Source organism: Anser anser, assembly GCF_964211835.1.
Source record: "Anser anser genome assembly, chromosome: 10".
Classification (NCBI taxonomy): domain Eukaryota; kingdom Metazoa; phylum Chordata; class Aves; order Anseriformes; family Anatidae; genus Anser; species Anser anser.
Genome location: NC_139730.1, coordinates 24783729 through 24809421, shown reverse-complemented (window position 1 = coordinate 24809421; position 25693 = coordinate 24783729). Strand labels below are relative to the sequence as shown.

The window sequence follows — 25693 nt, the reverse complement described above, 5'->3', positions numbered from 1 at the left end:
TTCAGCAGTCTCTTTACAAAATGACCACTTATAAGTGTACAAAAACACTTATCACCTAGCTTCTCAGTAGGTACACGTTTGGCCTCTCTTAAGCAGAGAGTCAATCACAGCTTAAGATTTTATACAAGATCCCATTTTCAAGTTTGGGGTTATTTCAGAAAATCTTTTTGCCTAGAAACAGTACTACTAGTAACACTTGAACTGGTTTGCCAGCACAACCTTGTACCCTGTTAGAAATGATGTTGACTTCTACCTTCATGTAGCATACATAGTGTCCTGTGCGACAGCTGATTCCATGATGCACCAGCACCGCATATAAGGCGTAGAGGAGTGGTTCTCCACTTGACTGAGACATGTAGGCTCGGAGGTCCAAATACTCAGGATATTTTACCTCCTAAAGAGAGACCAAGAAGATAGAAAAATTATATCAGAGTACTTCGCGGACTAGCCAGAGAAAAACACTTCCAAAAAACAGAGACTGGAATTATATGAATATATTTCTTGATTCACTAAAAATAAGTCTTCCCATAAGCAATGTTTAATACTAGAAGTTGCAGACAACTGTTTCCTGATGAATTAGCCTTCTCAGAGGAAAGTATATGCTTCTTGTCAAGCAGGAACTTTACTGATATTAAGAGAAAAATGAAAAAAAGAGAAAATGAAAATAAAAGCAGACCATTTCTCTACATTCTTAAGGTATATTCTTAATATACCTTGTTGATCTTTCCACCTGTGAAATCTGCAAATCTTTTCAGTGATATTGTGAGAACGTTGGAAGAACGGTGTATGGTAAATCTCTTGGATGCAGGAACCATCTTTTTACACCTTAAAAACAAGCAGAGACAAGTGTTTGAAAGCATCTTCTTTTTCGCCCCCAAAACAAACTCCTTTTAATGTCTCACGCATGCTTATGCTATTTGAATGATATTTACTTGCATCATGTGTTTGGTTTTTTCTTTTCATAAACCCATGCACTGCATGTCACGTTTGTTAATACAGAGAAGAAGGTAAGTTTTACCAACAACTCAGAGCACAGCGGGAACAGGAATCTCTCACGAAAGCATATTACCAGGGAGTTATAAAATATAAACAAAAAATAGTAAAAATGAGTTATATATAAGACTAATAACAGTTATCAGCAATGGAAAAAGTACCGTACATGTGCAAGGCCTTTCCTTTTAAGCTCACAAAAAGACAGAAAATTCTGGCTTTAAGTGTGACTGAACCGATCACACCTCAAAGAGCACGTTAAGGAAGGACCATGCAATTCAGATGTGAGGTGCTATTACAGTTCTTTCTCTTCCTCAGACATCACTTATGAGAATCCTGAATACGCTGCATGTTGCTTTCTAGGATCCGCAGGCTAAGACGAACCTGGGATTAAATTGCTTTAATAACCTATTGGACGCTCTTGATTCGACACCTTAATTTCCTTAGTATCCAACAACAAGAAGTGGATACTGCATTTTTCATTTAGAGGGGTCAGGCATGAATCCTACAGAACTGAGCCGGGCACTCTGTGCTTTTCTGAGGGGATGTTTGACTAACAGCTTGTTTTGCCAAACCATCTTATGCAAATGTTCAATTGTTTCTCACATACGTAGAAACATCTTACATATTGATCAGCACAGAGAGCGCCTGAACTCAATAGGCTTTCCCTGTGCACGGGTTAGGCTTAAGGGAGCTCATTTCGGACATTAGTCCACATCGACAGGTTTCACAGTTCAAGAGCTGTGCAAGACGCTGTTTAGTGAGCCAGCACAGGCTGCTAACATTCATTACCACAGAGCCAGCTCACATTCCCTGACACTCAATCTAACTTTGTTTCACAGTGAACGCTAGGACCTGCAGCAACCTGCTGCTGCCTTCCACTCCAAATCATTCTCCACAGCTCCTTGCTTCAGCTCACCACTACTTACTGGGCATGTCTTTTCACTTCTGCCAATATGAATATTTCAGCATGCAGCTACACGCCTAGGAAGCTTGACAAGCCATGGTGCAGACAATGCTACGAGAAAAGTCCAATATCAGCTAATAGCCACTCTTCTTAGATTTCCAAAACAGATGTAACGTTTTCAAGTTTGGGATTATTTCCGTGCACCAGTTGTTTAAACAAAATGAAGCAACAACAACAACAACGAAGCTGCGTCTCCTTATTTCTAAATGAAGTTAAAGGATAACTTACGCTCTAAGTCATGCAATACATAAAACTAATATCTAGCATTAAGACATAATTAGTTAATAATCTCACTCGCTACATTTGTAGCAATTCTCTCCATCCAGCTCTTCAGGTTTTACAAATAGTTCTAGAGCTCTGGTAACAGATGAAACCGCCTAGAGGAGCGAGAGAGAAGAGCGTAAAGTCACTGTAAATTCAAAATTCCAGAGACGCACTAGGAGTTTATAAGAGAACCTGACTAATACATACTTAAGCGATCTACTATGAGCACTGTCAAGAAGGAGGCAGAAAGAGCATGCTCAGCGTTTACCTCACCTGGAAGTCATTTTACTTTGAAACAAATCATTTTCCAGTAACGCAGACAGCATCTATAGTGTGCTTTGTCATCAATACTGGCAACAAATCCAGCAGTCTAACAATTAGATGTATATTGAGGTAGAACAACAAAGAAGTTTTGACAGTATCATAATTTGTGCAGACATAAAATTCTTTCCGCTTAAACCCAATGCAAATTTGGAGACTCTTTACATGGCTTCCATCAGCGCATTCCTCTATATTCTTAAACTTATAATAGCAGGGAAAAAAAGAAAAAGACAAAAAAAAAAACAAAAAGGAGAAAAAAAGCAGGATTTTTACATAGTACATATTTTTACATATTACATAGTTTACATATCCCTCCACATGCTGTTCTGAATAATAGCCAAAATATTCATAGCCACTGTATTTGTTCTCCCCACACAGCTGAAAAAACAACATTTGAAACATATTTTTCAAAACATATTTTAATATCCAGCAGACTGTTCAGTCATCAAGCATTTAAAGACTGTTTTAGATAATCTCTAGATTAATCTAAAAGGAATCCCATAAACATGCTGCAGCCGCTTACCTTTAATATACTCGCTGGATGCGATGTTTCTTCCTTTCACCTGCACTGGAAGGCTTCCCTTCCTTGTGAGGTTGTTTACTGCCCTCACTTCTGCATTGCTCTCATAAAGAGCCATCTGGAGGATGGGATTCTTCCTTCTTCTCCCGGGTTTTCTTCTGGAAACGAGGATCTAAGTGTTCCAAGAAGCCTTTCACTTTCCTGATGTTTCTCCTTTTTCTTCTTTTTGTTACGCTTGCGATTGGCATTGTCAAAGTGGAGCGCAGAGAAATACAAATCATAAAGTCTGAAAGAAACATGCAAGTTAAAAAGAGAAAAAAAGATGTGGCACTTGTTGCATACAGGAAACTTTATTTATTTTACCACAGGCGATGATTTGCCGCATGTCAGCTATTTTGTGGTACTTTGTGCACATGTAACTTCCTTTAGATGCAGCAAACTTAAGCCCTCAGATTGAAGGACCATAGGTCCTGGTTGGTACACAGATCATTAACAATGGTTAGCTCTGGAATATGTGCAAGTAAAAAAAAAAAAATATTTTAACCTAATCCAGAATGGTGTGCAGATGTGATTCGAACTACGTGGTCCAAAGCTAGTGCTCTGACACAATTCAGCAATACCTTTCCTGTCTTCACTGATCAACCTAATGATCCCCAGTCATGATCCCCAGCCAGATTATGCTATCTAAATAACTCAGAAACTATGAAAAAAAAAAACAAAACATGAGAAGCACCCAGAAAAGAATTAGGAAAAAAAATGCTGATTAGGCTGGAATCCCTGCTTACTTGGAATCCTTCTCTCCCTGTTTATCTTCAGACTTCTTTTTCTTCTAGAACTTCTTATATTTTTTCATGTTTTCACCACCTAAAACCTCCTTTTCTACCTTTCTGCGTTGCCTTTCTATTTCACTTTCACTACCTTCTGCACGAGTATATTGTCTTTTTCTGTTTCCTTCTTTTGCCTTTTTCTGGCGACAGTTCTCCAAATGAGCTGACACAGGTGGAAGTGCATGTCTCTCACGCGAATGTTTTCCAGAATGTTGCTGAGCTACTGAGCAACGATGTGAGTCTGCTCTGGGTGTGCTAAAGTGATGTACATCTTCCTCTCTCAAGAGGGAACCGTGAGGCCATCTGCTTTTGTAATGATAACGCTTATGTGACCTGCTGGAGTAAGTCTGAGTCAATTTGTCAAAGTCTTTATCACCGTGAGAGAACTTTCTCTCTCTACTGTCTCCTGCTGCATGAGGTGAATAGTAATCCTTGTAATAGCTACATTTTTCCCATTTCCGTGGTTCATCTTGATAGTATCTTTCTCTGCTCCAACTTCTTTCCCCTTTGGAATGGTAATATCTAGCGCTATCTTGTTCTGATCTTCCTCTGCTTCGAGATCTGTACTTTGAATATTTTACTGGTCTTCTGCCATTATCAGGGCTGTTCCTTTCACTATGGGAAGATCTGTACCTGCTTCCCTCCCAATACTCCTGCTTGTGACGCTTTTGCTTAACAACTTCCACACTCCGAGAGCACCTTCTCTTGCTGGAATGACCATCTTTTTGACTCTCCTTCTCTTCAGTAGGAGAATGTTCCCTCTTTCTCTGGTAACGCTCTTTGTCAGATTTTTTAGTCTCGTCCTTTGTATCTTGGCATCTATCTGTAACAGCTAAGGAGGAAAGGTTTTTAGAACTACATTCACTGTCAGACTTTAGAGGGGAAGTTTGCCGCAATTTCTCACCAGTCTCAGAAGACTCTTTGATGTAGAAAACATTTTCTTCTGAAATCAGTTCATGTTCTTTTGATCTTCTTGGTTTCTCCTTGTCTCCACGGTCATCACATTGGTACTGTTCAAGGTATTCATCATTCTCAGTAGATTTCGGAGGTCCCGGGACACTGCACAAAATAAAAACACGTTTCCGTCTCCCTCCACCTGCTGCTCTGAGAAAAAAGGGGTGGGGGCGACGGGGGAACAGCCAATGTTTCTCCAGATAATGGAGAAAAATGGAAAAACATTCTATGAAGAAACACAAGTTCTCCGCGAGGCACCAGCCTGCATCAGAGTGCTATGCACAGTGTCGATCATTAGTTCTGTTCGCAACACTGGCCATACAGTACGGAATTCTACTGATTTAAATCCTTCCATTAAATAGTATTAGTAGACAGATAAAACCGCAATGAACTTCCATAAAATCTTGTCTTAATCAGACTGTGCTCATTTTACCTTCTTTCCTCTGACAAGCTGTTCAGCTGGCTGGCCGTGAGGGATTCCATGATGACTTCTCGAGGGACTGGAGGCATAGCTCCAGGCATCTGCAACTAAAACGCACAAGTCAGCAGACAGAAAAAATACCATTTGTGCTGAGGACTAGTCTTCTCAGAATTTCTACATTAAATGCTAAGCAAGATCGCTTTGTGTTGTATGCATTATCTACACTTCAAAGATAACGCCAACTCACCTCCCAAAATCTACTTTATGAAACTTAAGAATTTTTATCTCAGCTCAGCTTAAGCTGACAAGTTCTAATGTCAGCTCAGCTCTGCAAATTCTAATGGCATAATATCACAAAGGGTTACGATCAAATTTGTGCTGTGTTTTCTCAGCATTTCGCCTGAATTAGGAACATGATAAACACTCCCGAATACATCGTGGGTGAGAAATTCTCGATGGAGCAAACTACTATGTTTCAAGCAATCCGTTTGTTTTAGAAACGAACATCTCACAAGGTTTAACAGGTTCAACTTGGCAAGTGGAATCATCAAGTTTCAGTCCGTTTTCTTTAGATTCATGAACTAAACTAATAGCACCATTCAGTGAATCAGTGTTTGGCAGCTCATGCTGGGATCTTCCTTCATCAGCATTCTGACAGGAAGAATGGGAATTCTGCGATGTACGGACTACCTTTCCAACCAAAATTCCACATTGCATTGCAATTCCTTTTAAATAAGCCCTTTGACTCCTCCTCAGATTTTCCTGAAGATTCTGCACCGTAAGGGACTGTGTTATCAGAGCTGAGTTTAGGATTTCCATTCACCTTTGGCTCCACAAAAATTTCAGCAGAAACTCTTTTTTTTTTTTTTTTGTATTTGTATTTGCTTCATTTGCTTTACCGAATTTGTGATTGTGGATGAAGGAACAGCCTTGTAGAGATCTTCATCCTCCACAGCACTGCTAAGACAGTCAGGCTGTGACACAGTCTGACGAGCAGGCAATTTATTGTGAATACTGATGGTGATCTTCTGGTTTTTTGACGTATCAGTAATTGAAGGCCTGGTAATCGCCTGTTCTTGAACACAGGCCATTGGTGGTGCTGAAGATGGCCTTTTTAGGGTGACACCAGTGGTATTTGCATCCTCTTTTATGGATCCATTTCCATTTAAACGACTTGAATTCTGTATTTAAAAAGAAGAAATTGCAAGACGGGTTAATGCAAACACTCCATTTAACATTTTTAAACATGTCATTCTCCTACTAAGTATTTCTACAAATGGTCTTAACACCTAAAAAGCAAAAAACACTGCCCTTAAAAGATAAATGCAAGTCCCATAAGTGTATTTAATTCCTGCTTTTGGTTTACTGCATATTGATATCAAATTAACATCATTTTTGAAAACCATCCAAACAACTTAACATTGCCTAAAGCTATTCCCAAATATATTTAGTTTCCCCCTTAAACATACCCCAAAAAGCCTGGAATAATTGTTCTGGTGCTCAGGAATAAGACAATTTGGTTTCCCTGTCTTAGCTAAAGTGACGTCGATAGGAAAAACAAGTCCTCTTTTAAATGATTCGAGGATTAGTACACTCTACTTAAATTGTCAAAGAGCGTAGCTCTCTGTGCTTTACAAAGCTGTCTAGGAGGTATAAACAATGGAGTCGCATGGCTGCGCAATTCAGCAGTAACCACTGTTTGAATGACTCTGGCTGTAGCATGAGGGCTGTGAAGACAGCTGCAGCGTGGGAAGGAAAACAAAACAAAGATGCCAAAAACCAAACAAAAAACCCCACACCAAACCCCAAACCCACTGTCCGTTTGGTGCCATTATCTGCCCTCCCGCTTCCCTAAATTACCTTAATCATATGAGGAGGAAGTCGTGGTCCCAGAAATCCAGCCTGCTTACTGTTAGCCCCCCGCTGACCAGGGGGGAATGAACAGGGATAAGACGGTGCTGCTAAGTAAAAAGCACGTTCTCCGAGCGTCAAATCATAGCGCCTTCAGAAAAGAGCAGTGATCTCAGTTTAGTTTTTCTTTCGGCCTACTCTTGGATTAAATCCCATCCTATAATTTTATAGGAACAGTTCATACGATATGGAAGCCTTCTCTACAGAAGACTTAGCCAAGACTACAAACTGAAAAGTAGGTAACAGTCTTCCTACTATGACTATCACTTTCAGAGCAATAATTCATTCTTACACCACAGATGGCCTTCATTTCTCTCCTTCTCTAAATTAGCCAGCTACAGATAACACATATACAGCAATTTACACAAGTGCTGCAGTTTAAGGCCAAGCAACAAAAGATAATAAATGACAGAGAATTTCAGGTTAGACAGAACTGAATTAGAGAAATAATCATCTTTTCCTGGGAGAGAAAGAAAAACACTTGCAAAAAGAAAAGTATCAATAACAGGAGAGTAAATCTCTTCTGAACACATTTGAATACTTGTTATTACCTGATATAAAAAAGTAAGTAAGCTTGCTGACCAAGAACTCTTTTAATGTCAGTACGGACCACTTTTGCATCATTCATCTGATACCAAAGTCCATTACCAGCCTGCAAATAAAGACAACGATATCTTTAGATGAATTGCATGTTTTCCAAATGAAATCACAGATAGCAATAAAATACACACGTGTCAAATAAACATATAATGAAATCTTTTTCCCTAGAAACAGTACTACTAGTAACACTTGAACTGGTTTGCCAGCACAACCTTTACCCTGTTAGAAATGATGTCGACTTCTACCTTTATGTAGCATACATAGTGTCCTGAGCGACAGTTGATACCATGATGCACCAGCACCGCATATAAGGCATAGAGGAGTGGTTCTCCACTTGATTGAGACATGTAGGCTCGGAGGTCCAAATACTCAGGATATTTTACTTCCTAAAGAGAGACCAAGAAGATAGAAAAATTATATCAGAGTACTTCGCGGACTAGCCAGAGAAAAACACTTCCAAAAAACAGAGACTGGAATTATATGAATATATCTCTTGATTCACTAAAAATAAGTCTTCCCATAAGCAACGTTTAATACTAGAAGTTGCAGACAACTGTTTTCTGATGAATTAGCCTTCTCAGAGGAAAGTATATGCTTCTTGTCAAGCAGGAACTTTACTGATATTAAGAGAAAGAATAAGCCATAGTCGTTAGTCTACAATTATTGTCTGAAAATATTAACAACTTTCAGCTTTGGGGGATGTCCCATTACATGATGACAAAGTTGCATTACAGCGGGAAATATACCTTGTTGATCTTTCCACCTGTGAAATCTGCAAATCTTTTCAGTGATATTGTGAGAACGTTGGAAGAACGGTGTATGGTAAATCTCTTGGATGCAGGAACCATCTTTTTACACCTTAAAAACAAGCAGAGACAAGTGTTTGAAAGCATCATCTTTTTTGCCCCCAAAACAAACTCGTTTTAATGTCTCACGCATGCTTATGCTATTTGAATGATATTTACTTGCATCATATGTTTGGTTTTTTCTTTTCATAAACCCATGCACTGCATGTCACGTTTGTTAATACAGAGAAGAAGGTAAGTTTTACCAACAACTCAGAGCATAGCGGGAACAGGAATCTCTCACGAAAGCGTATTACCAGGGAGTTATAAAATATAAACAAAAAATAGTAAAAACGAGTTATATATAAGACTAATAACAGTTATCAGCAATGGAAAAAGTACTGTACATGTGCAAGGCCTTTCCTTTTAAGCTCACAAAAAGACGGAAAATTCTGGCTTTAAGTGTGACTGAACCGATCACACCTCAAAGAGCACATTAAGGAAGGACCATGCAATTCAGATGTGAGGTGCTATTACAGTTCTTTCTCTTCCTCAGACATCAGTTATGAGAATCCTGAATACGCTGCATGTTGCTTTCTAGGATCCGCAGGCCAAGACGAACCTGGGATTAAATTGCTTTAATAACCTATTGGACGCTCTTGATTCGACACCCTAATTTCCTTAGTATCCAACAACAAGAAGTGGATACTGCATTTTTCATTTAGAGGGGTCAGGCATGAATTCTACAGAACTGAGCCGGGCACTCTGTGCTTTTCTGAGGGGATGTTTGACTAACAGCTTGTTTTGCCAAACCATCTTATGCAAATGTTCAATTGTTTCTCACATACGTAGAAACATCTTACATATTGATCAGCACAGAGAGCGCCTGAACTCAACAGGCTTTCCCTGTGCACGGGTTAGGCTTAAGGGAGCTCATTTCGGACATTAGTCCACATCGACAGGTTTCACAGTTCAAGAGCTGTGCAAGACGCTGTTTAGTGAGCCAGCACAGGCTGCTAACATTCATTACCACAGAGCCAGCTCACATTCCCTGACACTCAATCTAACTTTGTTTCACAGTGAACGCTAGGACCTGTAGGAACCTGCTGCTGCCTTCCACTCCAAATCATTCTCCATAGCTCCTTGCTTCAGCTCACCACTACTAGAAAATGAAGCAACAACAACAACAACAAAGCTGCGTCTCCTTATTTCTAAATGAAGTTAAAGGATAACTTACGCTCTAAGTCATGTAATATATAAAACTAATATCTAGTATTAAGACATAATTAGTAATAATCTTACTCGCTACATTTATAGCAATTCTCTCCATCCAGCTCTTCAGGTTTCACAAATAGTTCTAGAGCTCTGGTAACAGATGAAACCGCCTAGAGGAGCGAGAGAGAAGAGCGTAAAGTCACTGTAAATTCAAAATTCCAGAGACGCACTAGGAGTTTATAAGAGAACCTGACTAACACATACTTAAGCGATCTACTATGAGCACTGTCAAGAAGGAGGCAGAAAGAGCATGCTCAGCGTTTACCTCACCTGGAAGTCATTCTACTTTGAAACAAATCATTTTCCAGTAACGCAGACAGCATCTATAGTGTGCTTTGTCATCAATACTGGCAACAAATCCAACAGTCTAACAATTAGACGTATATTGAGGTAGAACAACAAAGAAGTGTGACAGTATTACACTTTGCGCAGCAATAAAATTCTTTCCCCTTAAACCCAATGCAGACGTGGAGACTATTTACAGGGGTTCCACAGAAGGACAAAGTCCAATCCACTTTCTAACCACCACCAAGCTCTTATATTTTAACATTGTACGTGGTTTGGTTTTTTAAGTTAAACAAGTTTAATTTAGAAAGTTATACATGTACTTAAACATCATGAATTATATTTACAAAACCTCCTACCTTTACATCCAAAGTGATATCAAGAAATGCCTCATACGTATCCGAAACTGCTTTGCAATTCAAGCACTTCACTGGAAGCAAAATATAAATGCTTAACAACACGTGAAGGAGACTAACTGTCCACATTCAAGTTGTCGATAGATACTACTTCAGACAAACTACAGACTGCTTTACTACCGACAAAAGACACAGATCAGTTCTAAGGACAGGAATATTTTTAAAAGTACCTCTTGATCTTAGAAATCCTCCAAATATTTGATGAATGATGGTGGTAGCTTGAGAAGATCTGTCCAATCTGGAAATAAATTATAATCAGACCTCAGAAGATTTAAGGCACACAGTTAACTCTTCAAAGAGTTTTATGAAAACCAAGGATGACCTAGACTTTCAGTTTTGATAGTAAATAAAGGCCTAAAAGGTGCTAGAGAACGTATAAAAGTGAATTTGTTTATGCTTACTTGGTGCTTCCATTCAAGCACGCTTCCTGCATAGCATCAACAGTATAGCGCAAGAACTCGTGTGCGTCTTCTTGACTGCCAAAACGGAAATGTTGTCCTATTCCTAAATAAGAAGATGATAGTATTCACCTCATTTAAAAATGAAGTAATTCTCCTGTTTCTAAAATCTCTCTTCTTTACAGTGTTAAAACCATTTATACACATCAAATAATTATTTGAAGATTACAAGATGCTGAAAAAGAAACACATCTGAAGCCACTTACGACTGAGATTATTGATAACACGCGTAGGCTCGATGGCATCAACAGTGCAACGCAGGGCCTGGTTAATGTGAGTCTCCATCGTGCACATCATGCAAAAATCTTGTTCACGACCTGAAGAGTGAAAGAAGAAAGCATCCCAGTCTAGCGAAACAGACATAACTACAAACAAACATATAAGTAACATTTAAACTATAGATACAATATCCACTCTCCTTGTCCCAACAGTCTCCTAACATTTCATTTCACACAACTTTATAGAATAAAAATATCCATTAAGCCTGTATTCAAGTGCATTTTGTGATGAGAAATCTAAAAGACTACTGCAAAGTCACGTTTGTAAAGGCTGACAGGAATGTGAACTCCACAGGTTGCAAAATGTATGAGGAAAGAATATTTGACCTTGATGATACAGCATTAAGAGAACGTGGGTTATTTTCAGCACAGTGCTGTCAGGTGAGCTTCATGATACAGAGCTACGAGTCCTTTGGGAGAAAGGAAAAATTACAGTAATGTATGTAATAGTACTTCTGCCCTCCTTTTTTCAACAGGATTCTCAACTGAAACGATTTCTATATACAGGAAGAAAACAGTTAAATTTCTAGGTATCGATACAAAGATACCAGCCTAAAAAGCATACAGGTTTAGTACAACATTTACTTTATAGTACAACATTTTATTTAGGACAAAATCAGTCTAGATTTTAATACAGTCCCACAAAAAAATCTAGTCGTGTTCATAACAGCTCATATTGCTTTCTAGGTTTTTTTTTTTTTTTTTTTTTTTTTAATTGGTTCAACAACGAACAGACCATTTATTGTAGTGCATTATGGAACCTCGGCTGTGCAGACTAAAGACCTATGATGCCAACATCCTAAATTTTATTGCCTTTCTAGCAGCAGGAAGCCCAAATAGCCCAAATGCCAAATGTTCATTAAATGCATTACTGTCCAATGCACTTCATTATTCCCATGAAGCAAGAAAAGATCCTTTTAAAAAAACAAACAAACAAACAAACAAAAAAAACACATGGTGCATTAAACGCACTCCATATGCTATTCCGAGCCCACTGCTAATACAATGCTCAAAGCCAGCGTCTACAGGTAAAATCAGACAAGTAAGTTTGTCTCACAGAATCACTGCTGTTCTTTCACCTTCACAGCTATCCAACAGATTTAAAATACTGTTAGAAAGTACTCACATGACTGGCTGTGCTCAAGAGAAAGCATGTAATTGGCAAGTGGGGGGGTGTAGGTCAAACACTGTAGAGTAGCATTAAGAAAACACGTGTTGCCAAGATTGTACAGGCCAACTCCAACACTTTGTGTTTCTTGCCAATCCATACGTATCTTCTCAGGTGGAAAAAGAATCCTTTGTGGCGGAGCAATTCCATCATTAACAACTGCAAGAAAGTTATATTTAAAAAGAGATTTTGTTTGTTTGTTTCTAAGAAAGGTATTAAGTGTATATAGGTATAGTGAATATATAAAGTATATATAGGCATAGTAAAAATACTATTCTGCGGGAGCACCTAGAGGAACTAGCTACAATCCAAAACAGAAAAACTTATTGCAGACACCTTTAATACCGCCATCTTCAAATTGGCTGGTCAACACAACGTTTTGGGAAAAAAAAGTTTAGTCAACCATTTTAATTTCTTCCTTATTATATGCTTTTTTCCTTATTATAACTTCAACCACAAACTTAGACTTGAAATTATATGGTAATAAATGCAAGGACAATGTAAAAACAAATAACTAGGAATGACGGTACCCCTACAAATATCAGATCTTTTCCTGAGCAATCTTAACATTCAAAAACCTGTGAATAATGGAACCTGTGAATAGCAACAATCAAACACTTTTCTTTGCAAAACAGAAAAGATATGGATGAATCAGTGCATTACAAAATGCTCCCCACATTTCTCTGTCGACTGTAAATATATCAAAATTAATTTCTGTAACGTCAGTCACTTCAGTTGCCTTAGGAGAATCGCTTTGGAAGTCTTTATTCACAGTAGTCCTGTTCTCTATCAGTGCAACAAGCAAGAACTACCACTTTCTACTTTTGTTTTGAAGAAAACGGAGGCAGGATAAAGCGCACACTTACTTAGATCTCTTTGGGCAAAAGGCTTAGATTTTTCAGAGGATCTACAATAAATAGCACCTCCACATCCTTGGGCCACAGAGACTTGGCTTGAATCTTCTGCAGGTGGTATCCGGCCCCAGTTTGCGGTGCGTGACATCAGTTTTTTAGTACTCGGTTTCTTGGATTTGCCAGACCGCCTTGAAGATGGCTTTTTAGACTTTGAAGATTTGGGCTTGTTAACTATGGTCATTGTTCTCATCTGCGACAGAGACAAATGTTCTGGCTGACGTAAGAATACCAAGAAGCATTCCAAGAAGAAAAGAGTAGTAGAAGTCCTGTCACTTAATCTCAAAGAAACGGCCTTGAAGAACTAAATTGCTGGTATGAATGATTTAAAAGGAATCCCCAAACTAAACACACAAAGGAAAAATTTCCATCAAAACTCTATCAGTATTACTTTTAGCTTCTGCAGAACTAGTGGCTGATGCCATTTCTTTCACTTTCGTAGGATTTTAATCCATTACAACTCTGGAGTCTTTTTAATATAAAAATGCAAATGACATTCTCTGAGGGGAATCAGTTATTTATTGCATTTTTGGAGCTTTGCAATTATCTATTAATTATTACCTATTATCTAATAGATAATGGTTGCGATTTATATATAATTGTTGCTCACGCTAGTAATGGAGCACTATTACTTTACTGCCTGCGCTTTTCTGCTTCGTGTGCACAAAGGTACCTGCATTTCGCTGCTACTTTACTTCTGTCTTTCCAGGGCTCACCCTCTACCTCACTGTCTACTGCACCAGTCATGATGGCTTGGTTGTGATTCTATAATGAGCCTAGCTTTTGAATACACTTTTTCTGGGCGTCACTTTGTGATAGCAAGTTAATTTGTGAGGGCTTATCACCTATGACCTGCTTCTCAGTAGGTACACGTTTGGCCTCTGTTAAGCAGAGAGTCAATCACAGCTTAAGATTTTGTCCAAGATGCCATTCACGAAACTGAGTTTAACCTTGACAGAACTGAGTTTAACCTTTAAACCTGAAGCTCCGTTAAAGAATAAAGCAGCACCCAAGCCAGGAAATAGAAGTTAATCGTCACTTTACCCTGAAACGCACGTAAAGCCGGTGAGCTATTCTGTGCTGGCAGGATTGCTGCCGGGATGGCCGACGAGGCGGCGGGCACAGGGGGCCACAGGACCTGCTCCCCGGGGCCACAGGTCCTGTCACAGGGGGCTGCCGGGGGTCTCCAGGCGCCGGGAACAGCGGCAACAGCGGGGACAGAGGGGACAGCAGCGACAGCAGCCGCCACCTCAGCCGAGGCCGTCTCCACAACTGCCACAACGGCCTCGGAACGCCGCCCAACTCGGAGCTCCAGCGTGACGCCTTTTCAACCTGGCCGCGGTGCTCACGGCTAAAAGCAGAGCGTTTCCTCCGGCGTGTCTTTACTGTCGGTGCCGGACCGGCCCTCACCCCGAGCTCTCCCTGCCGGGAGGGCTTTGCGGTTGGGGTTTCCCTCCCGCCGCCGCCGCGGGCAGGCCCCGCGCGCAAGCTGTCCGCGCTGGGGAGCGGCATGTCGCCCGCGGCGAGAGCCCGAGGGCGCGACACGAAAAAGCCCCGACACGAAAAAGCCCCGACGTGCGGGCGAGGCGGCGGGGAGACGGCTCTGAGGGAGCGGCCGCTTCGCCCCGCCGTCCTCCTCCCCTCCCGGGCCGCCCCGCCGAGCCCCGTGCGCCTCAGGTGCTGCCCTGAGAGGGCGCTCGGGCACTGGGACAGCTGCCCAGGGCAGTGGTCGTGGCAGCGAGCCTGACGGGGGTCCAGAAGTGTTTGAACAATGCTCTCAGACATAGGCTCTGCTTTTGGGGTGGTCCTGTGTGGAGCCAGGAGTTGGACTCGCTCATTATTGTGAGCCCTTTCCACCTTGGGATGTTCTCTGATTCTAGGTCAGCAATCCATTATCTGATGAGAGGTGTGGAGTCATTCGAAGGGAAGAGAGACCAAAACACTTCTGGTTTCCAGAAGCGGGTATTTGGTAACCAAACCGATGATTCCTTTTCTTCTAGAGCGAGTAGCAGCAGGGATCCGCTTTACAATATGCTGGCAACAAGGAAACGAAGAATTGCAAACAAGACGTAGGACTTGAGCAGCAGCTTGTATACATGCATCAGCTTATGAATGAGCACACAGCTGAGCGATAATGCAAAAATTGGACAAACTAAGTGAAGACGTTAACTGTAAATTTTATAGGTATACACTTTACTATGACGTAAGAACTGGGCAAGACCTTTCAGGGAAAAGAGCTGTTGGCATGTAATTTGAAGTAAGCTTCAAATCCCAGAGGATGATTTTGTTGGAACTTTATTCAGCTGAAAACGTGGAAGCCTTGTTTCTGCTTGTGTTAGTTACAGCTCCAGTTTACTTTGGTTGGGAGGGAAGGCATTCCAGGCTAATGTGCTGTACCTGTTCCTTCAGCTCGTTGTCCATAAACGGAGGAGCAAATGAAATTCTTTGAATCTCCATTAAATGCAGCACTACAAAGCGGAGTAGAGGGCGATTTGGCACTTAATTTTTCTGTAAGCAGAAAACCCAACAGAATCTCCACAACAGTTTTCAAATCTTGTCCTGCAGTAAATGACCAGCTGAGTGAAGCTTGCATTTAGAGTATGTGCTCCTACGTTAGAGGGAAATAGCTTTTCCTCTTCAGAAGTGCAACTGAGTGGTGAACTGGCAGCTACGTAGGGAACTAGTTGTACCAAAGGGTTTGTGTTGAAGGCACAGAAAAATATGCAGGTCCCAACAGTAAAGGATTGTCTGTAGGCATCACACTGAGTACAGATGTTGTCCGCGAGTTCGTGCCCAGTGCACCGCGCCAATAAGCACCCAGAGTCGGAATGCACACCAAGGTCTTTTAATTACATAATTAATTACAGAACTCTGCAGAGTCAGGTACTTGGCTATCTTTCGCAAAGCAAGCACACCTCTGACTCGAATCACCGTCATTCATACACAGGAAACTTGTGAAAACTCTCTCTTTGGCTCCTTTTGATTGGTTATTACAGCTCACCTAACTTTTCTCTACTGAGCTTGCGCATTACAGAGGAACACCGGGGGGGGGGGGGGGGGGGGGTGGTACAGGAGGAGGGGGACACACACCGAATCCCACATTAGCAAGGATTATCATTTTGACAGGTGTGATTTCTAATGTGTTAATGACCCTTAATGAGCAAAAGGTTACTACAGGCCAGTCTGGAGCTGGTTTTCTCCTTCTTGTTTTTTCCCTTTTATCCCTTCTCTTCCTTGCTTCTGCTAGCTCAAGGCTACCTGTCTCTCTCCTTCCTTATTTTCTCAGCTAAAAGACTACACAAGCTATAGGCCTCCCTATTTTCTTCAAGGTTTCCTTGCTTTTCTCCCAGCTTTGGGACTACACAGGTGTGCTTTGATATTTGCCAGTATAGCTAAAACTCATGCCAGTCTGCTCACGCACAATAAGCAGTAAGAGTTAAGGACTGGTTTCATCTGCTTTTTACATAGTAACATCCTCCTTATGTTTTAGATATGCTGTAGTTAAAGCTTAAAGTAGTTCAAGTAGTTAAGTTAAAGGAGTAAAGTTACTCCTTGTGGAGTAATTGCCTTAAGTGACTAGGCATTATAAGCACCCCTCCATCCCAAAAGCTACCCGCCTCCAAGGGGCAACCACCCCTCACTGAGCACATCCTCTGAATTTCTCGGAGCCTGTACCTTTAAACGCAAGCGAGGTAATTTCTACCAATCACAACCAAGATACGCATGACTGGAGTCACTCAAGCTCCACCTAAAAGATAGAAAATAATATAAATTGGCTTAAGAGAAAGGGAATGTTGGGGAAGATACTGTCACGAAGAATACCTTCTGACATCAGTCGACAGGCTGAGCCTCTCACCCCTCCCCCCCCCCGCCCACTGGGATGCTGCGAGGTAAGATCTGAACGCTTGGTTATACCAGGCGTCTCCACGGAAACTTAGAAATCTCTAGCGTCTTTATGCTTTTTAACATCTTAATACCTAGGCCGTGTACCTGTGCATTTCATGCATGCTAGCTTGCTTTTGCAGACAGTGAATTTATCACTGGCAATCCAAAGGACCTGTGTATCTGTTGCCGTAATAAACTGCACTTAATTGCATTGTTCCTGGCCGTGACAGTTCTCCTTGAACGCGACTAGAGCGAGGGCGTGCTGCGTTGTTGGTGGATCCGTGGCCGTGATAGTTCAGTACCCTGAAGCCAACCGGACCCGTAACGGTCAATCGGCTACACCCCTTAATGCGACACTACTAAAGGAAGAAGACGACAGGGCTTGCATTAGGCACGAGTTGCATTAGGCTTTGCATGTGAAAACATCCCCAAATAATTTCACATGGATTTAACGTTTTTAAAGGGAAAAAAACAGGAAGGTGTAGTCTTTCTGTAAGCTACAGCCCTAGATAGTTAAGGCATCAGCATTCATTCCTTTGCTTGACAACAAACTATGAACATACAGAAGAGTTAAATATTTTCATTGCATTCTTAAAGGCGATTTTTCAGACTTGTGCTTCAGTTGTTGGAGTTGAAGAAATCGGTAGACGCCCTTACTTTTACGTTAAGACCAAAATCTTTATCTAAGATTGTGTTATCTAACACAACTAAACTCCCACCCCCACATGTCTTTTTGGAACTTCTGAAAGATCTTTCTGCAGTCCCACTCTGATGGTCTTTCAGTTGTTGAACCTGAGCTGTGCCTACCGCACCAACGAATGCTTTCATGACACAGTATTTTGTCAAAGCAGTTTTGCTTCTTGGAGCTACAGAAGCAGCTCTGGCTACATGATAGGGAACTGTGCTGCACTGGCAAAAACAGACTTACTTACAGACTTAACACCACTTGCTAACTTGATCTATTTCAAATCTCATTTTAACTTTAAAGAGCAATCAGTTTTGCGGTTCCTGTCTTACTAAGTTGCCTTGTTTTGCATGGAAGGTCAGCCTGTGAATGTTTTGCTTTATTGCATGCTTCAAAAAAAGGCTGAGAGGAAGAGACTGGAGGAACCTTTTCTGTTCTATAGACTTTCCCCCACGAATGTGGAATTGCAGGCTACTTGGATGAATGTTCGAATGTAAGGGAGCAAGCCTCAGCCAAAGGAGGTAGAATCCTTGCTTAAGAGGAAGTAGCAGTGTGGGGACATCTTTGCTTAATGGGAGCCGTTTAAACTCTTCATAGAAACTCAATAAGCTCTACATCTTATGTTTGGAAAGCAGTATGGTTACGCAGCTGCTAACCTAATGACTTGAGTCTTCTGCTCTGCAACCACGTTTTGTTTTCAAGCAGTGCATACATCAGTTTAGGCTTTGGACAAGGAGATTTGTAATGCAAATAGTGATAAACCAGAATCAGTGCTACTGACGAGTGTAATGGTGAAATGCAGCAAATCAAGTGTTCCTGGAGAACTGTGAGATTACAAAACCAATAAGCCATGAAGCACTTTTTTTTTTTTTTTTAATCAATTCTTATATGCTGAAATAACACCTTCAAGAAAATCTGTTTATCCAGCCAGGCGACGGTGTCTACCTGTAAGCACAAAGGAAACGCCTTGAGAGTTCGTTTGCTGTATTTGAAGTTCTTATACCCTGCAGAAATAATTATTTAGAGTAACATGTAACTGAGGAGATCGTAGCAGGAAGTATATTATTTCTAGCATTAAATTGCTGCCCCGTTGCCAGTGCAATCTAGGGAGAGAACTGTATATAATAGTTAAACTCCCCTGGACTGACTTAAATTTTAAAATATTCTGACAAAGTAAGCTCTAAATCACTTGACATTTTGAACAGTTTTAAACGGGTACAAAACCGAAGCTTTATAAACCAAGCAGCATTTATAATGCTTCATATATAAAAACAATGCCTATTTTTAAGATTTGTTACATATCTATGTAGATACGCTTGCTGGAAAAGCCAGGTCTGTTGTAGACCAAATGCTGCAGATTAAGACTTGTGGCTTACCAGTTCCATTTCTGTATTTTCTTGGAAAATGTTTCGAGTTAGAGTTTAAATATAAAATGTAAATACTGTACAGATATATATTGAAATAAGTATTTCTTGGTGTACACAGGTGATTTGCATGACAAATACTCTGTATCGATCATTGTTAAAAACGCAATGTTCTGTGTAAATCCGCTGCGTATTAATCTTTTCATTTATCATCAAGAGCTGTTACTTAAGCCTGGACATTCTCAAAAATAAAGCGTGAAACTATATACCATTGTGTAGCTCCTCCTTTATCAAGAGTACATGCAAGATAATTGCTCCTTTTTTTTTTCTTTCTAGAGGATGATTCAATTTTATAGCATGGATTATAACCGCTCTTGCAAGTGACCTTCTTTTAAGCACAACAGTTTAAATGATCAGGTTACAGAGAAAACCCTTTCACTGCAAAATAGATTCAATAAAGACTTGTGGCTTACCAGTTTCATTTCAAAACCCAAGGTGTTGGGTTTGATGGAAAAATGGTTGGTTTGGATGGTAAAAAGGTCGTCCGTTTTGATGGTAGGTTTAGTCTGAGTATTGAAGGCTTCCATCAGTAAGCTCTGCATCTGAAAGACAAAGGGAAGAAATGTCATTCCCTGTTGTGATACTCAACATGGAACTGTCTGGCTCAGTGGTTTTCTTTCTAAAGAGAGAAGTCACAAGCCTGCACACAGCTTGATCTGCTCTCTGACTACAGGGCTGAACTGACTGGAGAAGGCAGCTTCCAAAGCCCTCCCATTAAACTGACTGCATTTCAGTTCCATGCTAAAATTGGTCAACTGTACAGAATATTAGGACAAAGCTACCTGTTTTGATAGCAAACGGTAGACCTTAGGTAAGTTGCATTCATTTGAAGGTTTGACTGGACGGCATCCTTGTTTTACTAGTGATCTTGTGGTCAAGCTGACCAAATCCTAGCCACAGAACAGAAGCGTTCAGAAACTGGCTAGAGAGAGCACTTATTAGAGAGAGCAGGAATTTAACTGCTTTAACGCTGCTCTTTCTCTCACGTATCTGGAATTTCCTTAAATCACAAATTATCACTAGCTATCCTTGTTAATTTATTCAAAGTAACATGAGTCCAGGTGAAAAGGCACACTCTAACAAGTCCTCAGTTGTTCCTAGTCTGCTCCTAGCTTACTTGAGAGGTTCAATACAGTAAGAAATAAATAAATAAATAAATAACCTGCTGAAGTGGCCTTTTTTCAGATTAGATTCCACCATTCAGAAAATCCTGCTTAAGAGATGTTTTTTCTTTTCTTTGAAAGACTGACCTTCCCCCACATGAAACTAATTAGTATCTTTAGGCTTGATGAAATACATGAATTCCTCAATTTACCAAAATTGCTTTGCACAGCCCTCCCATCCTGCTTATGTTGCAAGCAGCGTATCTAAGTGGGGTACTGTTGGGGTACATCTCTTTCACTCATGTAGCCCAGTGATCCCAATGCCCTGGACTTGTGTAATGTGTGCAAGACATTTACTTTCTCCCTATACTTTTGACTGGTTTAGAATAAGCGAGTTCGCCATCTGCTGGCCAGAGAATTCACCGAAGCCCAAAGAGCATTAGAGCAGACGCATTTTCTTCTGTGCTATTCCTGATTTATCAGCTAGAAGAGACACAGTTTAGTACAATCAGGATTCTTTTGACATTAGTAGCATAAAAAGTCTATTTTTGCAACACTGGTATTTGAAAGACCTCCGTTCAGTCCCTAATTTTGTTCTTGATAATGGGACAGATTGTATTAATGTTTGCAAGAATGTGTGAACAACCAGCCTCCCCTCCATGTCGTATTTTAAGATTAAAACTTGTGGTCGTCCCTGTCTCAAAACACAGTCATGCTTTGCAACAATCGCACTCCCTCTTTAGCTTGAAGGAACTTGTCAGTGCCAGAATCTGCTGACTATGGCAATTTACTTCATCATCCAAACCGGGCAGAATTTTTGAAAACCTCTTGCAAGATTTCACTTCTCCAAACATTATGTAGAAGACATTCAGCTGTAAAGCAAGAAGATGAAGTCCTTTGTTTCCTATGCCAGAATGACATTTTCAACACTGAACAGGATTGTCACCGACCGTTAACTGGTTGTTAAGTTGTGGCTAGGTATAAAATGTAGAAAATGTTTAAAAATAAAACTTGCCTTTGGATAGTGAACTGTCTTCTTCGGGGATTACTTCAGTTACCTGTAAGAGGAAAACAGATGATTTGGGGGGGTTGTTTGTTTTTAAGAACGGGTGCAGTCTTGCCAGTAATTTAGCTGGTATTTTTCAAAGTGACCTCTTAGAAACTTTACAGCTCTGTTGAATCAACATGTCTCTAACCCTACAATTAAATAATGCTAAAAGATGCAGCAATTTATCTTCCTGCAAGTGCTTATTAAGATATCTGAGTAACTGCGACCGTGGCTTCATCACAGATATATATATATATATATATATTTAATACTACACACTTCTGCTCAGAAAGAAAATCACGGAAAATGTAAAATTTCATTTGAGATGCTGAATTTGTTGCAGTGTGAGATCTTCTTCATCACATGATTCTATTCGTAATTAAACCATATTATCTACTGAGAGACCAAGATTACGACAAGAACAGCACAGAGTTCAGCATGAAGCCGATCAGGAGCTCAAGTTTGTACTTATTTTTTTGTAAGGAGATGTACCAAGCTGGCTTTTTTATTGTTTCATCAGCACATTTCTAAGCCTATACGAGCAGGGGAAAAAAACAAAAAAACAAAAAAAACCCAAGTAGAACAATTGCAGGGCTCCTCAGTTTACAGCATGAGGTCGCTTTTTCCAGGTGAAAAGCGGAGCCATAAGTGGCAGTACACTAAAGCCCTGGCACGTGGAGATCCGAGAGGAGAGCTGTTTGGCCCTCCTTTTCACTCCTGGGAACCACATACCTCAAAACCCACAGACTATGGGATATATCTCAGAGAAATCTTGGGAAAGGAGAGCATGAAGAGCATGTTTGTAAATTTATTTCTCCCTGGGCTTCTTCTGCTTCTCCAAGAAATACTTGTTTGAATATAACTTTGGCAGCAGTACTTATGCTGTTTTGCACCTACCACATTTAAAACTCCTACAAAAAACTGAAAAGTTAGACTGAAAAGCATCTCTTTCCGTTCTACTTTGTAAAGCTGCATGTTTTCCTCATGCAAAACAACAGGGGAATGGAAGCTAGAAAAGGAAATGCTGAATGTAAAACAAAACAAAACAAACCTCAGCCCTCCAGGACAAAAGCCGATAACTAAGTGCTTTCTAACATGCTGATTAGGTTTCAAGAGGATACCGCTTTAAATAAGTGTAATTGTCTGTCCATAGGCAGAAGCTGAATAATGGCAGGATGAATATCTATACTTAATTTTTTGTTACTGTCTTCCTGTAGCACACAGGGACTTGTTACGTTTAGGGAAAATGCTAACCTAATGGAGGGTTTAAACCATAAGCTAGTTTGTTATACCAAAATGACTGAGAGAACAAAGCATAAAGTGTTTTCAGATTTCTAGTACACCTTGATTGCTATCCATTAAACTTAAGACAGGTTAAACAAAGCACAGGAAATAAGAGAACTCCTAGTCCCACAACTGGCAAATTGTGCGCACACTTTCCATTCCTGAGAAAATAATACACAAACCTGAAAAATGCATTTAACTGAGAAAACGAAGACATCCTTGTCCTATTGGAAGACTAAGGTGACAGCTCTTGGGCTCAGTGATTTTCAGATAAGCTCCAGTCTTCAACTTGCAGACACCAGTGACAGCTCCTTTTTTTGCATTGAAAGGGAAAATGTTTCAACAACACATTGAAAACATACTTAAGGGACAAGAAACAAAATCAAGACTGCAGTGAGAAGGAAAACAGAAAAACAATACTGGGAAAAAAAAAAAAAAAGAGAAAAGAGAAAAGACCTTGGTCTTTGTATCGACCAACGAGATAAGCCTTACACATTTTTAACTTTATTTTTGACGATTGATTGATGCGTTACCAGATATTAAGTACTAATCAAGAGCAAATATTAACACTAGTAAGAATAAATCCGATCCACCAGCCCTTATTCAAAATACATCAATTTCTAATTTGGAGACAACGTCTCTCTGACAAGGAAGTAGAAAAGCTGTAAATACCGATATAGTTTCCTCTCCCGATGTTCCATATACATACCGACGCTGTTCCTACACCTACACTCTGAGCATAAATTTATGTTGACATGAGTATCGGGTGTTATTTCTCTCTCTGTTTGCCTTGAGAGACTCTCCTCCTGTCCATATATTTCTTGATTCACTAAAAATAAGTCTTCCCATAAGCAACGTTTAATACTAGAAGTTGCAGACAACTGTTTCCTGATGAATTAGCCTTCTCAGAGGAAAGTATATGCTTCTTGTCAAGCAGGAACTTTACTGATATTAAGAGAAAAATGAAAAAAAGAGAAAATGAAAATAAAAGCAGAGCATTTCTCTATATTCTTAAAGTATATTCTTAATATACCTTGTTGATCTTTCCACCTGTGAAATCTGCAAATCTTTTCAGTGATATTGTGAGAACGTTGGAAGAACGGTGTATGGTAAATCTCTTGGATGCAGGAACCATCTTTTTACACCTTAAAAACAAGCAGAGACAAGTGTTTGAAAGCATCTTCTTTTTCGCCCCCAAAACAAACTCCTTTTAATGTCTCACGCATGCTTATGCTATTTGAATGATATTTACTTGCATCATGTGTTTGGTTTTTTCTTTTCATAAACCCATGCACTGCATGTCACGTTTGTTAATACAGAGAAGAAGGTAAGTTTTACCAACAATTCAGAGCACAGCGGGAACAGGAATCTCTCACGAAAGCATATTACCAGGGAGTTATAAAATATAAACAAAAAATAGTAAAAATGAGTTATATATAAGACTAATAACAGTTATCAGCAATGGAAAAAGTACCGTACATGTGCAAGGCCTTTCCTTTTAAGCTCACAAAAAGACAGAAAATTCTGGCTTTAAGTGTGACTGAACCGATCACACCTCAAAGAGCACGTTAAGGAAGGACCATGCAATTCAGATGTGAGGTGCTATTACAGTTCTTTCTCTTCCTCAGACATCACTTATGAGAATCCTGAATACGCTGCATGTTGCTTTCTAGGATCCGCAGGCTAAGACGAACCTGGGATTAAATTGCTTTAATAACCTATTGGACGCTCTTGATTCGACACCCTAATTTCCTTAGTATCCAACAACAAGAAGTGGATACTGCATTTTTCATTTAGAGGGGTCAGGCATGAATTCTACAGAACTGAGCCGGGCACTCTGTGCTTTTCTGAGGGGATGTTTGACTAACAGCTTGTCACGCCTAGGAAGCTTGACAAGCCATGGTGCAGACAATGCTACGAGAAAAGTCCAATATCAGCTAATAGCCACTCTTCTTAGATTTCCAAAACAGATGTAACGTTTTCAAGTTTGGGATTATTTCCGTGCACCAGTTGTTTAAACAAAATGAAGCAACAACAACAACAACGAAGCTGCGTCTCCTTATTTCTAAATGAAGTTAAAGGATAACTTACGCTCTAAGTCATGCAATACATAAAACTAATATCTAGCATTAAGACATAATTAGTTAATAATCTCACTCGCTACATTTGTAGCAATTCTCTCCATCCAGCTCTTCAGGTTTTACAAATAGTTCTAGAGCTCTGGTAACAGATGAAACCGCCTAGAGGAGCGAGAGAGAAGAGCGTAAAGTCACTGTAAATTCAAAATTCCAGAGACGCACTAGGAGTTTATAAGAGAACCTGACTAATACATACTTAAGCGATCTACTATGAGCACTGTCAAGAAGGAGGCAGAAAGAGCATGCTCAGCGTTTACCTCACCTGGAAGTCATTTTACTTTGAAACAAATCATTTTCCAGTAACGCAGACAGCATCTATAGTGTGCTTTGTCATCAATACTGGCAACAAATCCAGCAGTCTAACAATTAGATGTATATTGAGGTAGAACAACAAAGAAGTTTTGACAGTATCATAATTTGTGCAGACATAAAATTCTTTCCGCTTAAACCCAATGCAAATTTGGAGACTCTTTACATGGCTTCCATCAGCGCATTCCTCTATATTCTTAAACCTATAATAGCAGGGAAAAAAAGAAAAAGACAAAAAAAAAAAAACAAAAAGGAGAAAAAAAGCAGGATTTTTACATAGTACATATTTTTACATATTACATAGTTTACATATCCCTCCACATGCTGTTCTGAATAATAGCCAAAATATTCATAGCCACTGTATTTGTTCTCCCCACACAGCTGAAAAAACAACATTTGAAACATATTTTTCAAAACATATTTTAATATCCAGCAGACTGTTCAGTCATCAAGCATTTAAAGACTG

At 40.0% G+C, this 25693-nt stretch overlaps 1 pseudogene across 1 annotated transcript; it reads right to left on the bottom strand.

The window, feature by feature from the left end:
• Positions 1-3149: 3149 nt before the first annotated feature.
• Positions 3150-13535, bottom strand: LOC310904786 (ubiquitin carboxyl-terminal hydrolase 42-like; annotated as a pseudogene). Its single transcript has 15 exons — positions 13307-13535; positions 12399-12599; positions 11201-11311; positions 10938-11040; positions 10707-10774; positions 10480-10550; positions 9863-9945; positions 8522-8633; positions 8021-8161; positions 7727-7827; positions 7125-7266; positions 5736-6445; positions 5277-5365; positions 3848-4948; positions 3150-3348 (listed from the first exon to the last, which is right to left on the bottom strand). The product of its transcript is annotated as a ubiquitin carboxyl-terminal hydrolase 42-like (transcript).
• Between the last annotated feature and the right edge of the window lie 12158 nt (positions 13536-25693).